The sequence below is a fragment of the Nanorana parkeri genome, unplaced genomic scaffold (genome assembly GCF_000935625.1).
Source record: "Nanorana parkeri isolate BGI_ZX_2015 unplaced genomic scaffold, ASM93562v1 scaffold780, whole genome shotgun sequence".
Classification (NCBI taxonomy): Eukaryota; Metazoa; Chordata; class Amphibia; order Anura; family Dicroglossidae; genus Nanorana; species Nanorana parkeri.
The window spans coordinates 718,133-725,956 of NW_017307048.1; the positions used below are offsets into that span (position 1 = coordinate 718,133).

At 44.6% G+C, this 7,824-nt stretch overlaps 1 protein-coding gene across 1 annotated transcript in view; it reads right to left on the reverse strand.

The window, feature by feature from the left end:
* The window catches only part of TCF20 (transcription factor 20), a 126,969-nt gene extending 122,594 nt beyond the window's left edge, over positions 1 to 4,375 (reverse strand). The window contains exon 1 of the mRNA XM_018564787.1: positions 4,230 to 4,375. The gene's annotated coding sequence lies outside the window, so the exon portion shown is untranslated. The remainder of the gene's footprint in view (positions 1 to 4,229) is intronic.
* Positions 4,376 to 7,824: the final 3,449 nt, after the last annotated feature.

Below are 7,824 nucleotides of genomic sequence, written 5' to 3' on the forward strand. Positions count from 1 at the left end.
CTGACTAAATACTTTTTTGCCCGTGTGTGTATATATATATATATACACACGGGCAAAAAAGTATTTAGTCAGCCACCAATTGTGCAAGTTCTCCCACTTAAAAAGATGAGAGGCCTGTAATTGCCATCATAGGTAGACCTCAACTATGAGACAAAATGAGAAGACAAATCACATTGGCTGATTTGGAACGAATTTGCAAATTATGGAGGAAAATAAGTAGTTGGTCAATATCAAAAGGTTATCTCAATACTTTGTTTTATATCCTTTTTTGGCAATGACAGGAGGTCAAACGTGTCCTGTACGTCTTCACAAGGTTGGCACACACTGTTGCTGGTATGTTGGTCCATTCCTCCATGCAGATCTCCTCTAAAGCAGTGATGTTTTGGGGCTGTCGCTGGGCAACACGGACTTTCAACTCCCTCCAAAAGGTTTTCTATGGGGTTGAGATCTGGAGACTGGCTAGGCCACTCCAGGACCTTGAAATGCTTCTTACGAAGCCACTCCTTCGTTGCCCGGGCCGGTATGTTTGGGATCATTGTCATGTTGAAAGACCCAGCCACGTTTCATCTTAAATGCCCTTGCTAATGGAAGGAGGTTTGCACTCAAAATCTCACGATACATGGCCCCATTCATTCTGTACTGTACACGGATCAGTCGCCCTGGTCCCTTTGCAGAGAAACAGCCCCAAAGCATGATGTTGCCACCCCCATGCTTCACAGTAGGTATGGTGTTCTTTGGATGCAACTCAGCATTCTCTCTCCTCCAAACACGACGAGTTGTGTTTCTACCAAATAGTTCTATTTTGGTTTCATCTGACCATATGACATTCTCCCAATCCTCTTCTGGATCATCCAAATGCTCTCTAGCAAACTTCAGACGGGCCCGGACATGTACTGGCTTAAGCAGGGGGACACGTCTGGCACTGCAGGATCTGAGTCCCTGGCGGCGTAGTGTGTTACTGATGGTAGCCTTTGTTACGTTGGTCCCAGCTCTCTGCAGGTCATTCACTAGGTCCCCCCGTGTGGTCCTGGGATTTTTGCTCACCGTTCTTGTGATCATTTTGACCCCACGGGGTGAGATCTTGCGTGGAGCCCCAGATCGAGGGAGATTATCAGTGGTCTTGTATGTCTTCCATTTTCTAATTATTGCTCCCACAGTTGATTTGTTCACACCAAGCTGCTTGCCTATTGCAGATTCAGTCTTCCCAGCCTGGTGCAGGTCTACAATTTTGTTTCTGGTGTCCTTCGACAGCTCTTTGGTCTTCACCATAGTGGAGTTTGGAGTGTGACTGTTTGAGGTTGTGGACAGGTGTCTTTTATACTGATAACAAGTTCAAACAGGTGCCATTGATACAGGTAATGAGTGCAGGACAGAGGAGCCTCTTAAAGAAGAAGGTACAGCTCTGTGAGAGCCAGAACTCTTACTTGTTTGTAGGTGACCAAATACTTATTTTCCACCATAATTTGCAAATAAATTTGTTCCAAATCAGCCAATGTGATTTGTCTGGATTTGTTTTCTCATTTTGTCTCTCATAGTTGAGGTCTACCTATGATGCCAATTACAGGCCTCTCATCTTTTTAAGTGGGAGAACTTGCACAATTGGTGGCTGACTAAATACTTTTTTGCCCCACCCACATATACATATACATATGCCCTATGTATAGGGCTCTGTGTGATCCCAACTCTGAAAAGAAAAAAGTACATGTCATAACCAAACATCTATGTTATGATAATAACCAGTGCAATCATACTTGTCATAGTGACATTAGAAAAGTGTCTAATAATATGAAAAAGTGTGTTATGTGTTCAACATTGTCTGTATAAATAGAGTGAATTGATCCTCTTCTAGGGATGTGTTGTCCAAGTAATCGAATGGTCAATTTGTTTTGAAATTTTCTCTTGTGTGTTACAAAATTTTTTGTGTAATTTTTAGTGAGAGACTGTAATCCCAATTGTGGCTTGGGGTTAGCGCTTATGGTACTGAAAATTAACCCCCGAGCCACACTCGGGAATACCGCCATGGATGTTAGTGGGTGCATTTAAACATTATTTTGGGCTAAACTCGTCTTAGACGAGTATAGCCCAAAACCTATATTTTAAACACAAAAAGTAGGGGGTCGTCTTATACGCCGAGTCGTCTTATGCGCCGGCAAATACTGTACACAAATACTGTAAAAGACAATTTCATAAAAATAAAGAGCAAAAACACTCCACCTCATCACAATCATCACCTATTCAAAGAGAGTTTCCAGTTGGATCTCCTAGATCAGGGGTGGCAAACTCAAATTCATCGGGGGCCGCATCAGCAGTATGGTTACCCTCAAAGGGCCGGTTGTATAGGACTATGCATCTACTCTTTAATCGCCCTCTAGTGTCTACTGTGTGGTAGTGCCGGCTCTGCTAGGTACCACACAGTAGACACTGCTCTGCACAGAGTCGGCATAGCGGACCGGCCCTGGCTGCTGTGCGGGCCACATTACAAGGTCCGGCGGGCCGGATTCGGCCCACGGGCCTTGTGTTTGCCACCCCTGTCCTAGATCAAAGGGCCTATGTATGCCCATTTCCAACATCTCCGCAACTGGCTGTATATATATGCATCTATATCTCCCTTCCCGATAGTTTTATCAATTGAGGTACACCTACCTATCAGGTTCTGGTCATGGAGCAAGGGGTAATATGGATATGAACGATCCGATCAGTTCGGTCACAAACAGTAGCCCGCAGCCGCCTTGATGTCTCCCACTCACAGGCTAACACCTTAGCCTCCTATGCCTGCTAAACACCACCTCCCTCCCCCTAAATAGCCCCCACCGCCGACAGAACGCTCCACCCCTGGGTGTATTAGGACGTCCGTCGGCGGTGTGGACTCCATCTGCGCCTGCGCATTGCACTGGCGTCCCGCCGCCACTATGGCAACTAGGGACGTCAGCAGTGTAGCCAGCCGGAGGTTGCCCGTGGGGTCCACCTCCGGCGTGAATTCAATCTGCGCCTGCGCCATGGTACCGCGCCTGCGCATTGTGCTCCCGTCCCGCAGCCGCTAAGGCAACCAGGGACAACAGTTTTAAAGCAAGCCCTGGAGGGCTTGCAGTGTTTCTTTTCATTAAACCAAGGGCATCTTTTTGGTTTGTGTGTTCTCCTGGCTTTTGGATATCTATACAGGGTATGAACAGCTACCTGCTATGATGGAATCCATAGGTCCAGTGTCCAGTCTGCTCCACTCCACCAAAACAGGTCTATGGATGTTGAAGCATAAGAAAACTACAAGATAGGCATAGGCAGTTCTGTCTTCCTGCGCATACCCGTAATCCTTCCCTCCGACTGTGGCCCCGAGGTCCCCGGGACAAAAACTGGGCGGAGTGTTTGTCGGTTGGTGAGAATGGTGGTGGGACTCTCTCCGTTTGGTATAGGTATTGGTATTCTATGCAATTCAAATAGACCTACTAGTGAATTGTTGATATGTATTGATTAAATATATTGTTTCTCGTTAGATCAGTTTACAATCCCCTGATGAAGCCAAGTTGTGAAACGTGTAAGGGATTGGACACACTGAATGTATCGATCTATAATGGATATGTATAGTATGCTAAATGGGTCTATGCTCCTGGTTTAAACCTGTTTTAAACCTATCGCAACTGGTTGTTGCTTTTTATATGTATATTTATGGCAAATGTGAAATAAAAATTTATTTTTTACGAAATTCCAGCCACAAAAAGGCAAAATTTAAAATTATTGGTCATTATTAACAATAGTTTTATCTTTTAGATTTGGTCGGAAAAGTATTTTTTGTTTTGTGCACCGATACTGATTTTAGTGTGCTTTTATTAATTTCATTGTGTATTTTTAATCGGTTTAATATTGATTTGACAAACATACGCACAATTATACACAGGGCCTCCAAAATTAGTAGCACCATCTTTTTATTCTACCGGGCATGTGCTTTCAGAAAATATATGGCTTGAGAGATATTTTACACACGCTAGCAAAGCAACAGTAAAAGAATCAAAACCATAGGAAAAAAAATTCCAAAAATGGTGTGGGCAACGGAAGTTAAAAGTGTTCCGGTAGGCTTGGCAGTGAAAGGTTTAATTTACACTTTAACCCTCCCGCCCAAATTCCCCATTTCAGCAGGAGAGCAATGGGAGAAAGAGGATTACTGGATACAAAAGGTGTGTGTGTATAGAGTCCAAAAAAATAACCTCTTTACATAATTGTCAGTTCTGTTACCTTACCTCAGCTTAAAAGCGCAAATCCGCTTCTTCCGGAAACGCTGCTCTAGAGTCGGCACATGCACAGTTGGTCTCTTACTTTGTCATTTAGAAAGTCCTTGCAACCAGCCAGCCTTTAGAATGGAGTAACAACATTGGGAAAGAACATCCTAAGAAATAAAAAATAAAAAAATTATTGAATGCAGAACTAAAATTTCAATCCCCCAAAGAATCTTTTTAAAGGTTATCAGTGCAGAACTGTACCCATAACTATATCCAGTAATTGTGGGTATATATCCCCTCTATAATCTAAACATACTAACATATACTCTTATTCAATTAAAATTTGCATGAGGTCTTTGCTTTCACTTATTTGTTGCCTTCTCCTCTCTACCAACTTGGCAAATCCTGCTGTTGACACTACAGGCTAGAAAAGTGTTTTGGTGCTCCACTGATTCTGTCAATAATTTGCATGTGCCAAGAGAATCATGGTGATCATTGTTTCCAGATTGGTGCATGCACCTGGCATAGGTATATTCCTAGGGTCATTGCTGTAAACAGCAGTTGTGTCAAAAAGGAACAGCAGAGCCCCAGAACACTCTCTTGGCCTACACTATAACCTATCCAGTAGCATTAGAAAAAAGAAAATATTTGTTTCCAGCCATAAAAATAGACCTATTTACAAAGAGACTAAATGGGTGACAGGTGGAGCATCAGGTGAGGTGAAGGTTTAGTTGCCCATTAACAAGGACCTTCCACTCTCATCACATACCAGTTAGGAAGGTCCTCTATGAAGTGAAATCCAGTCCCGCCTCGACTTCTTTAGTGGAGAACACTCAGCCAAAGAGCAAGGGAAGTGAGGTTGGAGAGGAGAAGTGATCAGCTATGTGGGAGCTCTCAGTATTTGGGGGGAACCACTGGGAGACAGTGCCTCGCCACCTTCGTCCAATTCACAACGCTGTAGGTGGAGCAGGCGAGTTGGGGTGCAGGTTGGATTGTAGGGGTGTCGTAACAGACCCGGGGTAGTCAGATTGGTATTTTATAAGCCCCGCCCTCTTTCGTACCTCTCATTGCCTTTCCCTCGGGTCGGTAACCACGAAGTTCAGCATTGATTACCACCAACTGCACAAACAAGCCACTTCCTGTACGTGTGCACGGTCGCTCCCTGTACTGCGCAAACGATCTTACAGCCGACTCTGAGGTATCCAGTGCCATACACAACATGGCGCCGGGACCTTACTAAATCTATTGCGCATGCGGCCACCATCCAAGCACAGCGCATGTATGTGGCGCCGGTGATCGATCAAAACTACGAACTTATCGAGTTGTGGGACCGCATTACTTCCGGTTTCCTCAGAACTACGAGGTTTTTACACAAAACATGTTGTGCACGAGCGCCATCCACGGCATTGCCCTATAGACATAGACCACAGCAATAAAGTAATAAAATGATGTAGGATGACAGTAAGCCAGCGCGTTCTTTATCTCAGGTGCCCCACTCAAGCGGCGGCCATATTGAGTGGGGCACCGGAGATAAAGAACGTGCTGGCTTACTGTCATCCTACATCATTTTATTACTTTATTGCTGTGGTCTATGTCTATAGGGCAATGCCGTGGATGGCGCTCGTGCACAACATGTTTTGTGTAAAAACCTCGTAGTTCTGAGGAAACCGGAAGTAATGCGGTCCCACAACTCGATAAGTTCGCACTTTCGACACATCACCGGGATCAATAAGCCGTTCGATATCTCCGCCCATAACTTGACTTCCTTTCCGCTGCAAAAATAAATAAATAGAATAGAGTGGAGAATAAGACAGCGTGGTCACGGCTCTTTTTTCCTACAATGTGACAACGCTAATGGTCTCCTACAAAATGGCGTTCGCAGCACACTGTTTTATCTGTAATTTTTCTTCAGTTTTTGCCGCTCTATGGTTGCATGCCTGCGTCTTCTGAGAGATAGAATTGGCGATTGTTAAGGACGCCAGTACCAAGTAGTGCCAATGGTGTTGATAACTGCCCTGGCTCTTTATTTTTCTCCTCTATTTGATTTTTTCAGCCAAAGAATGTCAGGTTCTTTAAAGGAGAACTATGGGGTCAGTGTTTTTCCCCATAGTTCTCCTTAGGGTAACGGGAGGACACAAACTAGCGTCCTCCCGTTACCTTAAGCTCAGTATACCGCGAGCTACAGCTCGCGGTATACTGAGACGCGGCAGCCGGAGCGGATCCAGACGTAGATGACGGGATCCGCCCTGCTGCGTGAGTGACAGCTGGCTCTGCTGTGACAGGATCGGAAGGTGAGCGAACCTGGTATGTGTTCGCTCACCTCCCGATCTACTGAGCCGACCTGTGACCTCCCAATCTACTGAGCCGACCTGTGGCAGTCTCATTGTCACAGGTCGGCTAGAACTATGAGGTGAGTGGAAATCACTCATCTCATAGTTCTCCTTTAACCAGTTGAAGTCGGGAGTGTTAAACCCCCTTCCCCCCATCCAGGCCATTTTTCAGTATTCAGCGCTGCGGTACTTTGACATTTATTCCGTCATGCAACGCTGTACTGAAATTAATTTTATACCCTTTTTTGGGGACAGAGAGAGCTTTCTTTTGGTGGTGTTTTAATTTTAATTGTTTTCATTTTTTACTATATTAAGGAAAATTTACAGAAATTGTTTTTAAAAAAAACTTTCCCCTATATTAAATTATTAATATTATTCTAAAACATTTATTATTACCCAATTTTTGGGTAAAATATAAAAGACAGGGTCATGTCGGGTAAAAAGACACCAAACATGTCAAGCCTTAAAATTGCGCACGCGCTCGAAACCTCAAAAAAACTACATTACCCAAAATTGCCCATAGGTGACGCTTTAAAAGCTTTTACCGCTCATCAGTTTAGTGTTATCAGTGATTGATGGCCCTAAAATTATTACTCTCACTCTGACGTTCGCGGCAATATGTAACATGTGTAGCGCAATTGTCGTTTTCGCGCGCTGACACATCGTTTTACGTTTATATGTGCGTAAACGAAGGGGGGGGACTTAACATTTTGGGGGGGTTGTTTTACTTTTTTTATTTGTGACTTTAATTTTTTTTACTTTTTGTATTAATATTTTATTAATTTTGATTAATTCATCAGCTTCTTCTCTCTGGCATTAGCAGCCAGATGACTGACAGGTGAATGCGGAAGTGATGTAATACACATCACTTCTGCATTCACAGCACGGATCAGCAAGGAGCTGATCTCCCTCCCTCTTCCTCCTCGCCCTCCCGAGCCGGTCCCAGGGGTGGTGGATCCAGGGATTGAAGGTGAGGGGTCAGGAGGGGGGCTACGGCACTCAAGGGGGGGACAAAATCGCGCCATACCACCGATCGGCGGCTATAGAGCCGCTGATTGGTTGTATGTGAAACAAATGTGTAAAACAAGCGGGTCTTCCCTGCCCCTAGGGGGCGCGCGAGCAGGAAAAAAATGCCGCCTGGAGACGTCAACCCGCTGATGCGAGTTTGCCGTCTGTCCGCTTTTTCTTAACGGGCGGACGGCAGGAGGTTAAAAGCTACCTGGCATTCTTTGGCTGACATTCTTTGGCAATTAAAAGGTAATTCCACTTTCACAGGTGAATTTGGG